The sequence below is a fragment of the Oryctolagus cuniculus genome, chromosome 19, assembly GCF_051225735.1.
Source record: "Oryctolagus cuniculus isolate XC-2025 breed Fujian yellow rabbit chromosome 19, ASM5122573v1, whole genome shotgun sequence".
NCBI classification, from domain to species: Eukaryota; Metazoa; Chordata; class Mammalia; order Lagomorpha; family Leporidae; genus Oryctolagus; species Oryctolagus cuniculus.
The window spans coordinates 43128387-43149562 of NC_142885.1; the positions used below are offsets into that span (position 1 = coordinate 43128387).

The 21176-nt window shown below is 50.4% G+C and overlaps 1 long non-coding RNA gene and 1 pseudogene across 1 annotated transcript; one reads left to right on the forward strand and one right to left on the reverse strand.

Moving 5' to 3' along the window:
• Positions 1–8730: 8730 nt before the first annotated feature.
• Positions 8731–10150, forward strand: LOC149120513 (zymogen granule membrane protein 16-like; annotated as a pseudogene).
• Positions 10151–12481: 2331 nt separating this feature from the next.
• LOC149120514 (uncharacterized) lies at positions 12482–19273 on the reverse strand. Its single transcript, XR_016225603.1, has 3 exons — positions 19113–19273; positions 15369–15409; positions 12482–13928 (listed from the first exon to the last, which is right to left on the reverse strand). It is a non-coding gene; the product is annotated as an uncharacterized LOC149120514 (long non-coding RNA).
• Between the last annotated feature and the right edge of the window lie 1903 nt (positions 19274–21176).

The following is a 21176-nucleotide window of genomic DNA, read 5'->3' on the forward strand; positions in this document are numbered from 1 at the left end:
TTCCATCTGCTGGTTCACTCCCAGATGGCTGCAATGGCCGGACCTGGGCCGATCTGAAGCCAGGAGCTTCTTCTGGGTCTCCCACGTGGATACAGGGACCCAAGGACTTGGAGCATCTTCTACTGCTTTCCCAGGCCATAGCAGAGAGCTGGATCACAAGTGGAGTAGCCGGGACTCCAACCGGTGCCCATACAGAATGCCGGTGCTGCAGGCTGCAGCTTTACCCACTACTCCACAGCCTGGCTAAACTTTTGAATCCGGCTTCCTATTAATGCCAACCATGTGGGAGGCCTGCATTGTGTCGCTCGCCCTCTTCGTGGAGGAACGACACAGGACCCTGCGCTGTTCTTTCGTCTGCTCGGCCCTCCCCGGGTTTGCTGCTGGTTCTTCCCGGGTTGGCCATTATCCCTTCCACCTCCGTGGAAGGGCAGTTCCCCCTGGCCACATTCCCCACTTCCGCAGGGGAGCGGCACACCATTGGCTGGTTCTTTCGGGGGCTGCACAGGTGTTCCTTCAGCTAGATGTTCCCCTTAGATGTTCCTGGTGCATGCCGTCTCTCTCCTCCTAATAGTCCTCCTCTGCCAATCCTAACTCGGCTGCCCACACACCGAGCACGCTGCTCTCCTCCAATCAGGAGCAAGTCCTACAGTTTATTGGTTGAACTGGAGGCAGCTGTGTAGAAGCTGTTTTCTTCTCTCCCAGCGCCATATTGTGGGAGAGCAGGTGCATAGAATAAGTCTTAATTCCAGTAACTTAGTCTAGTCCGAGTTGCTCCCCACACATTGAGTTCTGGACTCCTGGCTTCAGTCTGGCCCAGCCTGCCTGTCGTGGGCATTTAGGGAGTGAACCAATGGATGGGACATCTCTGTCTGCCTTTCATAGAGCATGAAAATAAATTTTTTACAAAAGTAAAGCCAAAGTAGAGACATTTTCATCTTTGATTGCCCCAAGTACAAGTTGTTGGATAGAATTCAGGGGAAGCATTAGGATGGCTGGATAGAGTCAGTGAGGACACAAAGTGGCTTTGGGAAGAATTTCGAGGACTCTAAAATACTGGCAGGTTTTGGTTTTGGTGGTAGTGGTGGGCAGTAACATATTGCTTCCCATAGATTTCTTTGTGTCATAGGGAATGTCAAAGACATAATTCTTCCCAACTAGACAAAGAGAAGCTATAGACACGTAATTTTGTTAGAAAAAATTTAAAAAAAACCCAAGCACTATAAAAAGAAGCCCACCACTAGCATGTTTTTATAACAATTCCTTGGGTGCCAGATGTTGCTGTGGATCCATTCTGAGAGGAGGATGGTGGTGGGGGCAAGAGGCGTGGAGTCACCACACAGACCCCAGGTGTGGGTGAAAGCAGGCCAGATGCGAGCAGCTGGAAGACTCATTTATTTCAGTTAGTACAGCAGCGTATAGAGCCAAGGCAGCCAATCTGGTCAAGGGGTGGTCTATGCCCTAACCAATCACAGCCTCTTGCCAGGCAGTTTCCAAAGCCATCCAATCACAGCCTGTTGCCAGGCAGTTTCCGTTGCCTGTGGCCATCTTGGCATGGCCTTCTCATTCCACCACAAATTCCATCACAGAATATTATGCCATTGGAATTCTTTTTGAGCTATAAATATCATAGATCTTACCCTTTTCAAGTGTGCAAGTGATTTTTAGTATATTTGTAAGGTTTGTAAAGCCTTCATCGCCAATTCCAGAATACCTAAGTAAAAAAAAAAAAAAAAAAAAAAAACCTGAGGCCATGAGTTGTCTCCCCAGCCTCCCTTGAGCCCAGCAGAGTCATGTTCTCATGTGTGAACCTGAGGAAGAATTAAGTCAGGCTGATAACAAAGCCATTGACTTACATACTCATTTGTGGTGAGAACATTTACAATCTACTTTTAGCAATTCTGACGAAAGTCACCATTCCATGTGATCTATTGATCACTAAAGGCTGCTTCTTCCTTTCACCTGAAACTTTGTATGCTCTGATCAACATCTTGCCTCTCTCCATCCAGCGTTCTGCCAAGCCTCTCATGACTACCACTTTTATTTGTAAAGATTATTTATTTGAAAGGCAGAATGACAGAGAGAGGCAGAGACAGGGAGAGATCTCCCATCCACTGATTTACATCCCATACAGCTGCAATTGCTGGGGCTGGTCCAGGCTGTAATCAGGAGCCTAGAATCTCATCTAGGCCTCCCACGTGGGTAGCAGGGACCCAAGCAGTTAGGCCACCCTCCACTGCTTCCCCAGGTGCATCAGCAGGAAGCTGGATCAGAACTGGAGCAGCTGGGACTCAGATCAGCCTCTGATACGGAAAGCCGCTTAGCCCACTGTGTCATTACTCTGGCCCCTGCTGACGGCCACCCTGCTCTCAAATTCTGAGTTGGTATTTCTTAGATTCTACACCTAAGTGGGATGTGGTATGTATTTGTCTCTCTGTGCCTGATTTCCCTTAGCATAGTGCCCTTCAGGTTCACCCCTAGGATTACAAAGGACAGCTTACTCAAAGGTCATCAGCACATAAATAGTGAAGTTCAAGTGCTACAGGGAAGTTCATGTGCTGGGTGTGGAAGAAGCCATTCAGGAAAGCAACAGGTATAGAAAAGGAGAAAGGCAGGAGGAAGCGAACTGGGAAACACCAGTGGTGGTTGGTACAAAGAGGAGGCAGTTACAGAACTATAGAATGGAGGTTAATGTTGTGGCACAGCAGGTCAAGGCACCACACTGCATCCCATACTGCGGTGCCCTTTGGAGTCCTGGCTACACTCCTTCTGGTCCAGCTCCCTGCCTCTGATAATGGCTCAAGTGATTGAGTTCCTGCTACCCATCATGGATGGAGCTCCTGGCTCCTGGCTTTATGCTGGCCCAGCCCCAGCTGTTGTAGGCATCTGGGGAGTGAACCAATGGACGAAAGATCTCTCTGCTTCTCTCTGTCTGCATTTCAAATCAATAAATAGGGAAAAAAGAACTAGAGAATGGAGTGGTTTGGGAGGCAAGGAGAAGGCAAGAGAGAAATTCCAAGAAGTGGCTAAGGCCATGATAATGGAGAAAAGGAAAGATCTCCATTTCTTCCATGGTGGCCGTGAGGAGGTCATCCATTATCTTGACAAGCACAGCTTCAGTGGGCTGCAGGAATCGGCTAAAGCAGGCTGCAATTTGCTAAGGAATGAATGGGAGGTGAGGATTCACAGAGGCGAGGGCTATTTCAAGAAGTATGTCTCTAGAAAGACAAAAATAAGCTGGTTGTCATAGCTCTGGGGACTGTGATGTTGCGGTGGATTCATTCTGAGAGTAGGAGCATGGTAGGAGCAAGAGGCATGAGTCACCACGCAGACCACAGGTGTCAGGGGAAAGCAAGCTAGAGGCGAGCGGATGGAACACTCATTAATTTAGTTGGCACAGCAGCTTATAGAGCCAAGGCAGCCAATCTGGTCAAGGGGTGGTCTATGCCCTAACCAATCATAGCCTGCTGCCAGGCAGTTTCTAAAACCAAGCCATCCAATCATAGCCTGTTGTCTGTCAGGCTCCATTGTCATGTAGTTTCCCGATGCCATCCAATCACAGCCTGTTGCCAGGCAGTTTCCGTTGCCTGCGGCCATCTTGGCATGACCTTCTCTTTCCACCACATTTCTTCCTTTTCGTTTATTTTTGAGCAATGGGAGGCATGATTCTTGGTCAGACCATTGTTGACCCCGTTTCCATGTGGTCTCTGCACGTGGCTGTGCTACTCTTAGGTTGTCTCCCAGAGGATCTTACCCATCATTGACTAACCAGTGCTCAAAACGGGAGGCACAGGAGTGCTTGCTCAGATAGGGAAAGGAATGAGGAACAGTGGTAATCAGGAATGGCGTGACTGCACACAGGCTGTGGGCCGTTTGAGTGGCTGACCAGAGCTAGTGGGGTATAAAGCAGTAGCAGATGTGGCTATGGGCACTTTCTCAGGGTAGGATGATAGGGCAGATGCATCCGCTAACAAGGCAGACTCTCAGTCTTGTTCAGCTGGTTCTGGTTGGCTGAGAGTTGCAGGCTTGATGTTTCTGGCTGGTACCCAAATGGGCTGTCCCGCACTCTCTGGAAAGACACAAGCATATCCTCGGCCCTAGGTTAGCAGAAGCCTTTTTACAGGCGTTGGAATCCAGGGCCTGAATTCTGTGTTCACTTCGAGATTAACGGCAAACATGTGGGTGGGATGGGGTCTAGCTGCTGTCCTGAGAGCCTGGGTGCCTGGGGACTGCCACAAACGTGGGGATCCTCACTGGGTGCGGATGGGATGACCTCGCGTTGGTTACTGCTTGGAGATTGTCTAAGTTCAGCCCATGGATATTTGGGGGTGGTTGTCTAGGGATTTCTGCGTTGTTTGCTACATTGTCGTTTTCACTGTTGGATCTCTCTCTCCCTAAGTTTCAGCTGTTGCCTGTGAGGCAGCAGCCTGAAGTGACAGGCTCTTATCACTCACAGACTCACTATATTTCTCCTGTGCTTACTGGGGGACTTCCTTGATTCATTAGGTCAAGGCCGTATGCCCACACGGTGTCTCCGGAGCGTCACCTCTCTCGAGTGAGGGACAATGACATGCTTCCGAATTCTGGCATGATCAGTCCTTATGTGAATTCGCCGGGCGAACCGACAGTAAAAGGAGGAGCTGAGAAGCGGCGTTAGGCTTCTGGGTGGTGTGTGCCTGCCTAACCTAGGGTGACTTAGACCGAGGGCAAGGACCTGGAAAGGGGCGAAGGAGCGGGTCCACAGGAACACCTGTCCTATTTTATACACGCAAGTGTTCAGCCTGATTCTAGAATCACAGACAAAAGCCAGTTAGGATCTTTTCGATTAAACTTGTTGTATTTAGTCTTTGACAGGTGAAGGAGGCTCAGTCCCACCATGGGGTCTGGATTGCACCAAGACTCGAAAAGAGGGCAAAGGCTGCTTTGTCGCTTGCAGGGCCACACAGGAGGGGAGGAGAGAGCAGGGACCCAGTGACATGGCCAGCCATGGCCTCCCAGTTCTGCTGTCACTTTTGCAAAGTCCTGAGAACTCCCTGGAACTCCTTGTCACACATGACAAGTTCAGGTTGCTCTGAGCTAGGTAGCTCCGCTGCCCTCTTGGTCGAAACACAACCTGTGTTGCTGGTCCTTTGAGAGAGGAGCTGTGTCATTGGCTCAAAGGAGGCAGGAGCATGTGAGGGTTCCAAGCTGCTTCCCCCATGGTGTGGGGGTGCAGGGGGCATTTTATAGATGACGCAGCAGACAGCTGGTGTGTGGAGATGCAGGTTGGGCAAGTTCTCATTGGAGGAGCTTGGAAACAGGCCAGCATGGCACTGGCTCCTGCATACAGCTGCTTTGCCAAGCAAAAAGCTGAAAAGGCAGAAGACCTTTGGACTTTCATAGCCTGTAGCACTGGGACTGGGTGAAGTTTAAGGCAACTCCTTGACATTTTCAGGGGCAGTAGGCCGGGCCCCTGGGTGAAATGGAAAACAGGGGGCAGGGGTTCGGGGCAACAGATTAAGCCACCGCTTGGGATGCCTGCATCCCACATCAGAGTTCCCGGTTGGACTCCCAGCTGCTCCACTTCCACTCCAGCTCCCCTAATGCATCCTGGGAGGCAGCATATGATGCACAAGTGCTTGGGCCCTGCTGCTCATGTGGGAGCCTAGATAGAGTTCCTGGCTTGTGGCTTCAGCCTGGCCTAGGCCTGGCTGTGCGGGCACGTGGAGAGCGAAACCGTGGATGGAAGATCCCCATCTCTCTCTCTCTCCCTGTCACTCTACCTTTCAAGGAGAAGAAAATAAACACGTTTTAAAATTGCCAAAGAGAGGACCGGCATTGTGGCACAGCGGGTTAAACTGCCTACCTGCTACACCAGCATCCTATAACTTATTTTATTTTTACTTTTTATTATTTTTGATAGAAAGCTTTTTTAATAAACATAAATTTCAAAAGTAGAACTTTTGGATTCTAGCAGTGCATCCTGTAACTTGAAGTGCTGGTTCGAGTCCTAGCTACCTGCTTCCCATCTAATTCCCTCGAATACGCCTCGGAAGGTAGCAGACAAGGGAACAAATATTTGGGACCCTGTCACCCATGTCTGAGACCCTAAGAGAGAAGCCTGGCTCCTGGCTTTGGGCTGTCCCATCCTCAATGTGGTAGCCATTAAAAATATATTTATGTCTTATTTGAAAGAGTGGCAGAGAGAAAAGAGAGAAAGAGAAAGATCATCCATTCCTGGCTTCACTTCCCAGATGACCACAACGGACAGGGCTGGACCAGGCCAAAGCCAGGAACCAGGAGCTTCATCCGGGTCTCCCACATGGGAGCAGGGGTCCAAGCACTTGGGCCATCCTCTGCCTCTTTCCCAGGCGCATTAGTAGGGAGCTGGGTTGGAAGTGGAGCAGCCGGGACACGAACTGGTGCCCATACACGTGGTGCTGGCATTGCCGCCAGCACCTTTACCCACAACGCCACAACACCGGCCCCCTAAATAAATAGTGTTACAAATTCTAGTGTGAACAGATGGACAGGTGGGAGCTTGGTGTTCCACTGCCTTCCCGCTCTGCGCTGGTGCTTCAGTCACTACATGGGCAAATGTGGACTCCTGGAAAGGACCGGGCGGGGCCCTGGGACCCCTTCAGGGCCTCTGTCTTAAGGGTCCTGGGCGTTTCCTGCAGGCATCAAGGGAGAGAATCAGCAGAGAAAGGCAGACAGAGGACAAGGGACAAGGCCAAGCCCATTGGCTGGGTGAGGAGACAGTTCCGTCAAAGGGTACCTGAAGGCCAAGGAGAAGAGAGGAGACACCTTGGCATTCCTGGCCTGGGTGCACCTGCGCTCCCGGAATTGTGCCGCCCTACTTCCGGTTCTGGAGGGCGGGGCTCCCTTTGCCATCTGGGCTGAGCCCCCAGTCCCAGATGGTGAGCCAGCAGGAGGGGAGGGAGTGGGATGCCCTGAGTGACGGGTCAGGAGCCACCGATAAGCGATGCTAGTTACTCCAGACCCTCCATGGCCTCCATGCTTCTGTCTTCTTGGAAGACCTGCTGACTCACAGGGGTCACAGGGGCCAGTCCTGGAGACGCCAGACAACAGGACTCGGGGCTTGAGGTGGCGAGAGATCCACCCTCGCAGGGCCGAAGGAGTCTGACACCCACTCTGAAGTTTCAGACCCCAGGGTGGGGGAGGGCTCCAGGACCTTTCTGCCATGGTGTCTGAGAGTCTGGGGCAGGGGCCCAGCCCCACCCTGCCCCAAGGAGGACCTGCACCCCCTCAGCGCCTCAGCTTCCCTCATGCTCCCTGGAATGACGTCTCTTGGGAGGGGGGCAACTTGTATCCCAAGGCACCCTTCTCAGAGACAGAGATGGTTTGAGAAGGGGCTGGCAGGTTGAGGCTGGCTGGCTGGCTAGACTTGCTAATGTACAAGATAGTCCCCATGATGTGATAGAACTCATAAAGTGGTATATGGTTGTATGGGTGTTTGCCATGCCATTCTTTAAACTTTACTGCCTGCTTGCTTTTCGTTTTTTTTTTCTTTGTTTGTTTGTTTTTCTTTTTGTATCAAAATATCAGGAAAGAGGGGGAAAATTCTTTTTTTAAACATTTATTTATTTATTTGAAAGTCAGTGTTACACAGACAGAGAAGAAGACGCAGAGAGAGAAAGAGAGAGAGAGAGAGAGAGGTCTTCCATGTGCTGGTTCTCTCCCCAGATGGGGGAACTTCCATAGCGATCCATCGGATCGGCTCAGTTCTGGCCATTGCAACCATGTGGGGAGTGACCAGTGGATGAAGACCTTGCTCTCTCTCTCTCTCCCTTCCCACACTTAATAAATAAAATGAATTCATCAAAAGCTGCGGTGACCATGTCTCAAGCTTGTCCTGCCCCTCCTGGGCTCTGGCACTCAGCCGAGTGGACCCCACCTTGTCATCCCTAAGCTTTCCGGGAGGGACAGACCCTGCCCAACACCTGATCCCAAGAGGTTGACCTTGTTTGCTCAGGAGGTGAGCTTCCCTTGATAAAGAGCAGGAGGGAGTGCTAGGAGCTGGTATAAAAGTTCCGGAAGGTTCTAAGGGGTTACCTTGCACCTGAAGCTCCCAGGTGAGAGGTGTTAGGGATTCCTGGGTCTGCCTTTGAGGGGGTGGGGATTCAGATCTGATCTGGTCTGGGGAAGGGGATGCCTGGATTGAGTGGCAGGGAGTGTTGGTGAAGTGGGCACCTGGGTTGAAGCTATCTTGGGTGCAGAGATGTGTCAGCTGTCAGTTGAAGGACTAGGAACCTGGGACACTCAGGTGACTGGGAAAGGCCAGGCGTGTGTCGGTGGACAAAGAATCGTGACAAAGATCCCATCTGCTGGTTCACTCCCCGATATGGCCACAATGGCCAGAGCTGGGCCAATCCAAAGCCAGGAGCTTGAGCTTCTTCCAGGTCTCCCAAGGGGGTGCAGGGCCTCAAGTGCTTGGGCAATCTTCCACCGCCTTCCCAGGGCACTAGCAGAGAGCTGGATCGGAAGTGGAGCAGACGGGACTTGAACCGGTGCGCATATGGGATGGCCGCTCCAGGGGCGGAGGACTCACCTACTGCACTCCAGCGGCCAGCTTGTCGGTGTTGGCTCTGATGCTGGGTTCAGGAAATTCAGCCATCTCCAGGCTGAGGCCTATCCTCCAGTCCTAATTCAGAAAGAACCCGTCCTGGCTGTGTCAGGACACAGCGCTCGCCAAAAGTGAGCGCTGACCTTCTTCCCCCCTGCAGCCTGGCGATGTGGACCTTCATGCTCCTGGGCCTTCTCTGTGCCTCGGCCTCTGCCAGTGCCAGTAAGTGAGCCGCTGGGACTCTGGTGGCGGGTGGCGGGAAGGGGCCCCTGCTCGGCTGGTGGCCAAGGCTTGCAGGGCCGCCCCTGAGCGGTGGGAACTGGGAGGTCCTTGCCTCCAAGCCCCCCTTTCTTTCCACTGCAGTCCAGGCCAGGTCCTCCTCCTACAGTGGCGAGTATGGAAGGGGAGGAGGGGAGCCATTCTCCCACTCCGGCCTCCAGCTGGAAGGGCCCATCACAGCCATCCGTGTCCGGGTTGACAGCCGCTATATTGTGGGGTAAGGCTCTTCCGCGTTCCTCAAGCTCTTACTAACTCAGGAAGTGCTCTTTCACTCTGGGCCACCTGTGCCTCAACCAACAGGTCCCTAGTGAGGCAGGATATGGGGATAGCTGTGAGAGGACTCGGCTTCCAGAACCGTACCCTTTGGACTCCTCCCTCCCCGAATATGCCTGGTGGTGGCAAATCATTAATAACCACTAACTCTCAGGGGCCTGGAAGTCGACCAGCCAAGTCCACCCGCCTTCTGCGGTTTAAAGTTTCTTTCCAATATCCCTGCTGGGTGCCCTGCAACTTTGCTCAACGCCTCTCTTGAGCAGTCCCCACTCCATTGCCAGCTGGAAAATTCTATCACGTGCAGAGCCAAAGTGTGTCCGCTGGTCCTAGATCTGCCTCCTGGGACAGCATGGACAAGCCTCTTCCCTCTCCCACAAGGGAGCCACTCAGCTGTTAGAAAATCCCTTTGCTTCCACAAGTGCGGGAAAGGGTGGGGCATCTTAGGAGGCTGGACTCCAAATTCAAGGCCTGCCATGTGCTGTGTGTGGGCGACTCTGGGCAAGCTGCCTTCCTTCTCTGCACCTGCTGTCAGCCAGGCCAGGAGCTGAAGTTCTTTGTGTGGTCCTCCAGGGCTCACCCGGCCTACACTTTTGGGGCAACTAGCAGGGACTGCTCATCCTAGCGTCCAGTTTGGAGGACTCCACGTGTAGGTCAAAAGGTCCTGAACTCTGATGACCTAATCAGTGTCCCGGTTCCTGACCTCCCACCCGTCCCAGTCTCCAGGTGCGCTATGGCCAGGTGTGGAGCGACTACGTGGGTGGTAAGCTGGGAGACCTGGAGGAGATCTTTCTGCACCCAGGGGAGTCAGTGATCGCGGTGTCTGGGTCATACAGCAACTATCTGAAGACGCTGAACTTTGTGACTGACGAGGGTCGCTTCCTTTCCTTTGGGAAAGACACAGGCATAATGTTGTATGCTGTCCCCTTGCACCCAAACACCGTGCTCTGATTCATCAATGGCCGAGCTGGCTTATTCGTCACCGCCATTGGCCTGCACTGGGACAACCACCCCAGAAACTACCTCAGCGACTGCTGAGCCCACCTCCTCCGTGGCAGGGCCCCGTGGTGGGGTGTGACAACTCCCTGATCACCATTCCCATACAAATGGCTCAATAAAAGGACATGGCTAAAGCTGGTGTGCATGTGGGTGTGTGCAGGCGGGACCCACTCTTGGAGGGCGGTGTGACTCTGAGCTCTGGCTACCTGCTGCTAAGAGTGGGAGCACGAGGGAGATAGGTGTTGAGAATCCTGGGCTCTTCCGTACGTCGCAAGGAGAGTGACGCTGGTTCGAACCAACTCTTTTCGGGGTTAGCTCTTGAGAATGTCTGTCCAAACAGGAGTTCTGAAGGGAAGGCTCAGCAGGGGCACACCGCCGAGCCCCAGGTGTGCCTCTCTGGCGCCCTCCCCCCTGAGAAGGGGCTAGCTTCTCTGACCAAGGGCTGTCCCCTCTCCCTGGAGCTCAGCTGCAGGTGGGTGGCCTGACCTCTGTCCTCCCATCTGTCCCAGATCCGATCTCCCTGCTGAGGTTTCGCCCCAGTTTGTGCTTAAGGACTCCACCCCATTCCCCAGGCCAGTTCTTCCTCGTCTTTACCCCTAACCTGGTGCTCTTGCTTAGCCCTCTGGGAACTGGCGCTCAGGCAGATGAGAAGCCCGTGGCTGAGACACACCCATGTCCCGTATTAGAGCGAGTGGGTTTCATTCCTGACTCCACCTTCCTGCTGACGTGGCTCCTGGGAGGCAGCAGGGACGGTTCAGGATGGTTCAAGTGCCGCCCACACGGAGCGCCGGTTGAGTTCTCCTCCAGCTTCTGCCCCCACTCCCACCTCTCTAACAAACAGAAAATAAAAACGGAGCCGGCGCCGTGGCTCAATAGGCTAATGCTCCGCTTATGGCGCCGGCACACCGAGTTCTAGTCCCGGTTGGGGCGCCGGATTCTTTCCCGGTTGCCCCTCTTCCAGGCCAGCTTCTGCTGTGGCCAGGGAGTACAATAGAGGATGGCCCAAGACCTTGGGCCCTGCACCCCATGGGAGACCAGGAGAAGTACCTGACTGCTGCCTTCGGATCAGTGTGGTGCGCCGACCGCAGTGCACCGGCCTCGGCTGCAATTGGAGGGTGAACCAATGGCAAAAGAAGACCTTTCTCTCTGTCTCTCTCCCTCACTGTCCACTCTGCCTGTCAAAAAAAAAAAGACCAAAAAAAAAAAAAAAACCAAACCAAAACAAAACAAACAAACAAACAAAAACCAAAAACACGGTGCAAGGAGAAGCATCAAGATTACAGAAGTTATTGCGCCAAGGAGAAGAAATAGCCAGGATTTCCATGACCAGATGTCAGGCCACAAATCCCAGTCCTGCTTGGCCCGGTCCTGGAGCTGCTTGGCTTTGTCCAGGAAAAGTACGAATTTGGATTTGTACCTGTCCAGTCTGATTGACCCAGAGACAACATTCTTCCTAGAACATGGCACAGACACCCCCCAGAACAGCACTTAGCATGTCCAATTTCTTTCTTTCATAACCTTTTGTGACTTCCACACACCCTCTTCAACTTACTTGAAACATGCCATCATTTCCATTCCAGTCTAGAGTAAACTAGCCATCAGGATTCTTACAACCATGTCCTTTCCTTATTTAAAAAGCTCTTTCCTTTTTAACCCTTCTTGCCAAGAACACTCTTTCCTTCTAAACCTTACTTACCAAGCACACATTTTTATCCTTGTGATGTTTTCCATAGAGCCTGGTTGGCTCTTTCTACCTTACCAGAAGTCTGAGGTCTCCATGCAGAGTGAAGGTGCCTTACAAATCCCCTGTGTGATCTAGAGCTCTGGTTAAGGCAATCAGTTTGCTAACTGAGCAAAAGTTCCTGGGGGCAGAGCACGCTTCACTAACGTGCCATGCCGTAACTGTTGCATACCCAGAGAAGCAGGTCCCATCTGACAAAGCTGCTTCCATCTATGAACCAAACTTCATGTGTGTTAGTCAGGGGGCTGTCTTTTAGGTCCCTTCTGCTGGCATAGATCAAGTCTATAGTCTCAGCAGAGGAGTGGAGGGGACCACTTTCCCCCTGGGTTAGAGTAGAGCAATGCCTTATTTTTACCTGAGGGTTTTTTAGGAGGACTTGATATTTTAGTATTCTGCGATCTGTGAGCCAGTGAGAGCCCTTTTGCTCTAATAGAGAATTTATTTGGTGTGGGGTATGTCTTGTCCCACTGTAATTCTAGATACCTCCTCTGTCAGCAAGGCAGCCGCTGCCATTGCCTTTAGGCAGTGAGGCTATCCTTGTGCAACCATGTCTAAGGTTTTAGAAAAGTAGCCCACAGGTTGCTTATGTTAGAGTCGACTGCCCGAAAAACGTCACCAAGAGACATCTCTTATGCAAACAGCACGGGGAAGTTTTATTGATTATCCAGCATGCTGGGGCTGTCTGATCATACATGAACAGAGCAGCCCCGAATAACCAAAGGTTAGGGTTTATAAAGGCAAAAACCGCAAAACCGGGAAGGGGAAGAGAATACACGGTTGTTAAGTGGTTGCTAAAGTCTTACAATCAGCAATTATGATCTTAAGACATAGACAAATTATATCTTTATTATTAGCCCAGGTAACCCAGGTGCAACCTTTTTACTTTTAAGCTTGAGCAATCATGCTAGGGGGTTTTTGTGCGTTGCCAAGGGTGATGTAGTGCACTGCTATTGTCCGACTATTTGAGATCATAGTTTCAGACCAGAGTCTCACGGTGGGGGGGGGGTGCTTTCCCAGAATGCAGTCTCAAGTGCTCCAAAATGGAGTCCCTACTGTCAAGGTGCTACTTCACTCTGTCTTATTTTCACGGCTGCACCAGGAAGGTTTAAACCTGTAAGCTTAAGCTTAACTTTTTACACCCGCACATATACAATTTTAACTCTTCATTCCCCACTCCTTGTTGTGAGGATCTCTAATCTTAGAGATTATTTGTTTTTGTCTTTTTTAATGTGACATATTGTTGTTTTATAACCATGAGTTTAACATTTTTAACTTGTTCCCTCACGAAGGTGATGAGTCTATTTAACACACAAGGTCCTATGGTTACAATTAGGAGTAAAACAATTAAGGGTCCTGTTAGGGCTGACAGTAGAGTAGTAAGCCATGGGGACCAGCCAAACCATGACTCAAACCATCCCTGTTGAGTTTCCCTCTCCCGTTGCCATTTTTCCAGTCGTTTTCTGAGTTTGGCCATGGAGTTTTTAACCACCCCAGTTTAGTCGGCATAAAGACAATATATTTTTTTTTTTTTAGGGCCGTGCATAACCCCCCCACCATGAAAATGAGATTTAACCCCCACCTGTTTTGTAATACTGAAATGCAGATACTGGGCTGCATCTGGGAGATTGTGGAAGATTTCTCAGGCAGAAGGGGCGGGGACCTCCACCTGGCAGGTTATCAGGTAGAAGGGGGCAGGGCAGGATGCGAAGGCCAGGCTGCCCGTGAAACATTGTCAGGATGACTGAGATACAGATGCATATGCTGGACACATTAGGCCTTTATGTCACACACACATAAGCTCATAACTGACTTTCTGCCTAATATTTTCCCCTCAAGAGGCAATACCCAAAATTCTTCTTTGGGATTATGGATGGAGTTCCGTTTTCTGTAACTTCTTCGAAGCTGGCATGTGGGCGTCGAGGGGATTTGGGTATTTCCTCTTGCTACCTGTCTTATGGTGTGCAACAGTGGCCTTGGAAAGACTGTGTTGCTCGGTCCAGAGGGCTGCTCAGGTCGTCCAGTGGAATGGGCTGGAAGCCTTGCCTGATGACCATTTGGAGTTCAACAGCTTTTAGTCTGTTAGAGACAAAACGAACAAGGGCATTAAAAACACACGGTGCAAAGAGAAGCATCAAGATTGCAGAAGTTAGTGGGCCAAGGAGAGGAAATAGCCAGGATTTCCATGACCAGATGGCAGGTCAGAAATCCCAGCCCTGCTTGGCCTAATCCTGGAGCTGTTTGGCTTTTTCCAGGAAAAGTACAAATTTGGGTTTGTGCCTGTCTAGTCTGATTGACCCAGAGACAATTTTTTTTTTTTTTAATATTTAGTAGCCAGTTTTGCTAGGAAGTTAAGCCAATGTACAAGACTAGAGTCTCAGGCTGGGAAAAGGACAGACTAATGAATTATTTACATTTAACCATTTATATTATGGATTATTGTGCACCCCCCCTCAAGAGATAGGCCCTTTAAGTTCTCAGTGAGGACCTGTCCAAATCGGTGTAGGGCTATCTGAGTTAGCTGTTACTGAAAGCCCTGTTTTTAGGAACTGGCAGGGAGGGCTTTCTAAGCTTAATGTTATTGGATAGACTTTGAAGGCCTGGCTGGGTATGAGAGGCGCAGACCTATCCATGGGGTGCTGGAAGAGAATTGAAAGAGATGCAAATCCCCTTTAAGGGAGGCCCCCTGCTGACTTGCATTACATGGCTGGACTAGGAGGAGAGCTGAATAGGAGGCTGATGGAAATAGGCAACTTGCAATTCACTGACCCTAGGCCATCCCCTCAATAGCAGTGGCTGGAGCTGGAAGCTGGGCAGAGGCTGGACAGAGCCAAAGGCTTTTTAGCTTGGGGCCACAGGGTCAGCGGTTCTGAACCAGGAGTCCTTCGACACCCAGGGCAGTTCCGTGTCCAGTGGCCGTGCTCTTGGCAGGGCTGACAGAAGGCATTTGCTGTCACGACAGCTGCTTGCCCAATGCCCTGGCTCCTTATATCAGCAACAGGTGCCGTTTGGGGTGCACTGGCCTTGTTGGGTCTCCTTGATGGCAATCACCGTGTAAAGCAGCCATTGATTGGTCTGTTGCCTATCCTCTGCTGCTAGCTTGCTCTGCGTTTTCCTGGTCTCTAATAAAGTAGACCAAATAGGCAGCCTCTATGATGTCAGTCAAGGGGGTGCTCAACCCATCCCTGATTTTTGGAGATTTTTTTAAATATCAGGGTGAGCTAGAAAAACTATGGTCATGGGCAAATTCTGACACTTAGTATTTTCCTGCGAGTTAAGACTGTGCCCATGAGGAGAACTATGACCCTTTAGGTAAGATCAACTGTGGTGACCTGCTTGCATACTTTGAGGTCATCAGTGTAACTTTTTACACCCAAAAATTGATTTAGTTGTCACATTATTTTATAGTTTAACCTTTGTTGTTGTTGTTGTTGTTGTTGGGGGCCCTATACTGTGGCCAGGCATTATTACAGAAAAGGTCAGTCATCCCTTACATCAGGTCTGGGGATCAAACCGTACATCACAGTGGAGAGTCCTGCAGAACAGTAGTAACTTCCCTTCTGGAAGAGAAAAGAGGAGAAGTGAGGCAGCGAGTCGGGTCTCTAGCCTGACTTCCTGGGCTTTCAGATTTAACTGGCATTTGACCAGTGCTTACTGCATAGCCTGACTTAGAGAGGAGAAATTGTGGCAGAGGTCTCTGCCATCCCTTGGCTTCTGGATATTTACCATGTAGCCAGTGGGCTATGGGCCTGGGTTTCCGGGTTTAACTAGTCTTACCTTGTAACCCATAAGTTTAGGTTTTGGGCTTCCGGGCTTTCACCGTGTAGCTGTGGACACTAGAGTTTTCTTGGGCTCCTGGAACCCAGTGCTCTAGCATCTGCCGCATAACCATCCCCTGTTGGCTCTAAGTCTCTTTTGGAACACTTTCTCCCTTTTGGCTAGACCTCTGTTTGATCCACATTTGAACTAGCAATGCCTGGTTGTTCAGCGTTAGCTGGATGGAGACTATGTCAGTCCCTCTTTAAAGGATCTGGCTTCCGAGCCAGAGACTGGAGCAGCTAGAAAGAAACACATTTATTGTCGCTCCCCCTCTTCGCGGAGGAACGACACAGGACCCCGCGCTGTTCTCTTGTCTGCTCGGCCCTCCCCGGGTTTGCTGCCATCCCTCTACCTCCATTGAGGGGCGGCCCCCCCTGCCACTTTCCCCACTTCCGCGGGGGAGCGGCACACCGCTGGCCAGCTCGGGGGCTGCTCAGATGTTCCTCAGGTGTTCCTGGTGCATGTTGGCGCTCTCCTCCTTTATAGTCCTCTTCCACCAATCCCAACTCGGCTGCCCACATGCTGAGCACGCTGCTCTCCTCCAATCAGGAGCAGGATCAGCTCCTGCAGGTTATTGGTCGAACTGGAGGCAGCTGTGTAAAAGTTGTTTACTCCTCTCCCAGCGCCATATTGTGGGAGAGCAGATGCATAGAATAAGTCTTAATTCCAGTAACTTAGTCTAGTCCGAGTTGCTCCCCACAATTTATAACTGAAGTGTAGCATCATTTCACATCTTGGCACCACTTTTAATCTAAACAGCCTGATTGGTTATTATCTCTGCAAGATGAGAGATCTATCTTTTGACATCTCCAGGAGCCCTCTGGAGATACCACAAGTCCAGAGAATTTAGAACTTTGATTTTCAGAAAGTCTGTTAAAGGTGCCAAGAGAACTTAGAGTATCTGGTCAAAACAGAATTCCTTAATTCCTGAAATGACAGCCATTCATTAGTCAGGGTGATTTTAACACTTTTAGACCAGACCTGATCATAATGATATGTAACAATGCTTTTCATCAATCTGAACTTAACAGAGACGGTAGAGTACACAATAGATTACTTTGGCAGAACAGGAATTCTAGGTCTCTTGTTGTCGAATAAACCAGAAATAAAAAAAACCTTGAACATAAGAGTTAGCACACAAAGTCATCACATAACTCAGAATTATTTAACAGAGTCAAAAAGAGCTTACACGACCTAACTTTAGAAATGGCAGAGCAACCGATTAAGCAGACATTGTTAAAAAGAGACGTTACAGTTTTTGCAAAAACAGATTTAAGATTTACGATTGAGACCATTTCCAGATATTTACCAACATTAGTGCACATTTTTTAAAAACCCCATTGTTATAACAGAAGATCAGACTTCAACTTTAGGTCAGTGTAATTTTGGCATTAGCACTCAACTTGAAGAAAACTCGTAAACAATATTTTAAAATCGTAAACATTTGAAAACTTTTCAAGACTTGCTCACACCTTCTGAAACTTTACACCCGTAGTTACTTTTACATAGTCTTGAATTGTCATGTATGGACAACCTTTGAGAATACATGCTAACAAACTCAGTCTCTCTTATCGAATTGGAGATGCTAAAAGTACACGTAATACATTTTCCCAAGTTTTACTTAGCACCGATGCCTAGATGACTTAAAACACTGAGTTATTAATGACTACCACACCATTATCTGAATTAAAGTCAAAACTCCATTTCCCATGCCTTTAAGTAACATGAGGGTAACACCTGAGCAGCAACAGGGACACTAGTGCATGTTTACAACTTTGAAAAGAAACAAGTTTAAAGCATATCAAGGACATGTACAACTGAGCAAGGGAGCCACCGGGCAAACCCAAGGGCTTGTGCATTAACTCAATTCTCTGAACCAAACTGTACTGGCTTACTTTAGTTAACAACATAAAGGCCTGTATACACAGAATTTACTCTCATTTTCATAAGACCACTCTAGCTGGAAAGCAAAAACATGAATACAGCATAGGTCTGACACCGTTTACAACATTTTAATACATTTCACATAACCTGAATTGACTCAAGCAGCTGTTACTTTAACAAATTTTAGAGTCTCATCCTTTGAGAGTTCCAGGGATCCGACTGGAAGCCCAAAGTTGGAAGACTCGGTTTAGAATTTTTTTTTTTTTTTTTTTGACAGGCAGAGTGGACAGTGAGAGAGAGAGACAGAGAGAAAGGTCTTCCTTTTGCCATTGGTTCACCCTCCAATGGCCGCTGCGGCCGGCACACTGCGCTGATCCGATGGCAGGAGCCAGGTGCTTCTCCTGGTCTCCCATGGGGTGCAGGGCCCAAGGACTTGGGCCATCCTCCACTGCACTCCCGGGCCACAGAAGAGAGCTGGCCTGGAAGAGGAGCAACCGGGACACCCGGTGTGCCGGCGCCACAAGGCGGAGGATTAGCCTAGTGAACCAGGGCACCAGCCTTTGGTTTAGAATTTAAGCTGTCAGAGTCAAACGGTTTAACGTAAACAACTTCCCGTTGCAGTTTTCCCAATCAAGACTCATAATGGCAATAAAAACGCGAAAACTTCAAGACAGGTGAACGCTCTCAGATAAGTCAGGGACAGCAGCACAGAAAAGAACTCGTCATCAGCGTATGAGCCCATTGCTTAGGCGTCCATAACTGCAAAGAGAAAAACCCATCAGGTTGGAAAGGTTGATGGGTTAAGGGTCTCGCTCCCTCAGGTGAGGCCAGCAGTGGTACTGAATTGGAAATTCCTCCCAGGGAGGAAAAAAGCTGCCCTGGGGGCGCGCTCCCTAGAGATATCTGGCTGTGCCTGCCTGGGTGCGGCAGGCCACGAGGACTGGAATACAGTGCAGAGAAAGGCTGTGGTCCCCCATTTACAGGGAAGACTGCGCACACCGGGGCCTGGCAGGACTAGCCGTGGGGTTGGGTAGGTGCGCCATTTCACCAAGAGTGCTGGGAACCTCCTATAATTCAACCAAAGCCAGATCAATTAGGACTACTGCAGACACTCAGTCAATTACAACAGATAGTAAACTTTAGCTCTTTTCCAGATTTAGTCCTCAGGCAATCAAAGCTTAGCAACAGGAATAGTTCACAAAAACTTTAAGACGCACCAGAGCTACCATAAGCTGCAAAGATGGAAAACTTTCTACCAGGTTGGGAAGGGTTAACAGGTAACAGCTTTTCCCTTAGGTGGAGAGACCAGTGGAATTTCCCTCTCCCTTTCTCCTGGCCAGTGGTATAGGAATGGAGATGAGGAGAGCAAAAGAGTGGGGGAGGGAGCCCCGGGAGGAGGAGGAAGGCAGAAAGCAATGGAGGACAAGACGTGCCCTCACCTTCCGCTATGAATCTCAGCTGGAGGAGAGCATAGGGAAAGGCCCTCCTGTCTGGGGGCTGACTGGGGTTCGAAATCTCCTATCGCTCAAGGTTACCCACTACCTAGTTGTCTGAGTTTACCTGGAGGGCCAATATTAGCCTCGACCGAAGCTAAGCCCTGCTCGCGTAGCAGTAGGCAGCGTGACCAGGCGTCCCTCCGAGAGAGAGACCTGGTCCTCGGGTCGCAGTCCGGCTGCCGGGAAGCTGAAGAGAGCTCAGGGGGTCTCCAGGCTCTCAGCCAACTGCCCTTCCTAATTTCCCTCCTGTTCCTTACAATCCCTCTGGAGTTTTGGCCATAGCTAAGCCGTGGCCGGGGGGGGGACTCCGTGTTCTCGGAGAGCTGTGGGGTGCCGGACACTCAACGGTCACTTCCACAGATCCGTTCCCGCTTGAGGGAAGGAATACTGACCTCCGATGTCCTCAAAATCCCTTCGTGGTTGCCAAAAATGTTACCGGAGAAATTTCAGGGTTCTTGTCTTCGCACAAGAAAGAATTCGGGCGTGAGACAGAGAGTAGTGGGAGGTAAAAGTAGCAAAGTTTATTAGGGAAGGGACATCCGTAAGAACGGATGGGCACCTCTCCAGACAGGACCTGAGAGAGAGTGCCCAGTCGCTCGGACTCGGGGGGGGGGGGTTGAAGGAGCGAGGTTACATAGTTGAGTGCAGAGATTACGCCTGGCCAGACCAGGCAGGCGACTCAGCAGAGAGGCAGAGGGCTGAGCGTGCAGTCTGGTTGGGGCCGGGGGTTTTTAAGGAGATGGGTCTTGCTTCCCCACCTCTGTTCCCCTTGGAACAAAGGGCTTTTGGGATGTAAATAGAAAAACTTCTACCTGTGTTTTCTCTTGAAGGTCTGAAACAAAGGACTTCATGGATGCAAATGTTATCAGCCAGGAGGAAGGGTGGGCAGGACCCCCTAGAGAATGGGGATCTGGAGCAGGGTATCTGAAATGCAGATACTGGGCTGCACCTGAGAGATATCAGGTGGAAGGGGTCAGGCAGGGCAGGATGTGAATACCGGGCTGCCCCTGAAACACCATCAGGATGACTTTGAGGTGCAGCATATGCTGGTCATAGATGGCTCCTCTTTAGGCCTTTATGTCGCACACACATAAGCTCATAACTGACTTCCTACCTAACAGCCACATTGCCACCATTCCAGAAGGATCTGTTGTACAACACTTCCGGTCCAAGGGTCACCCCATTGCTGTCTCCTGGAAGCACACTGCAGTGCGGTCGCAGGCTCCCCAAGACTGCAGAGTTGGAACGTTTAGCTCATCAGCCAACTCAGCTGAAATGCAGGGCACTGGCCCCCTGTTCTCAGCATCGGGAGCCCCCCGGGAGCTTTTAGGAGTGCCAGATGGCTTGGCTGAGCCGCCATCTGTGGGACCATGGCCAAACGTCTGTAAGTCAGAGTCCCCCCGGTTGGAAGGGCATGGCAACACAGGGAGGTTTGCTCAGCCTTGACCGGCACCATCCTGGAGGGCAGAGCGTGGCACACGGTGTGTCCTGCAGTGTACCAGGGCCCGGTCAGGTGCCAAGACAGGGGACAGGGCTGCAGGGTTGGGGAGGGGAGAGCTGCCCCTCATCCTTCATGCAATACACATTGATGGGCAACCTTGTGCTAAACTATTCTTTAAAAAACAAAGATTTATTTTGTTTGTTTGAAGGAGTCACAGAGAGAGGTAGACAGAGAGATCTTCCATTCGCTGGTTCACTCCTCAGATGGCAGCTTTACCCACCATGTCATGGTGTCAGCCCCCAAAACCCAACTTTCCAGACTTAACTTTATTACATGTGCCCTAATCTCACAATGAGACAAAGCCATAGCTCCCTGACTGACCTATGTATGTACTTATTTATCCATTCATCTGACCATCCACCCATCCATCCATCTGTCCATTGGTCCATCCGTCTGTCTGTCCTGGGCCACCTGTCTGTGCGTCCATCTGTCTGTCCAGAGTCCTGTGACTACATCCCTGTGTTAGCTGCAGCGTCATTCACAATAACCAAGCTTTTAAATCAACCTGAACGCCCATCGGCAGATGAACGGAGAGAGAAAAACATGGTGTTTCTACACAGTGAGATCCCGTTCACCCACGAAAAGAAGGAAGTCCTGGCCCTCGAGACATCCAGGACGAACAAACCT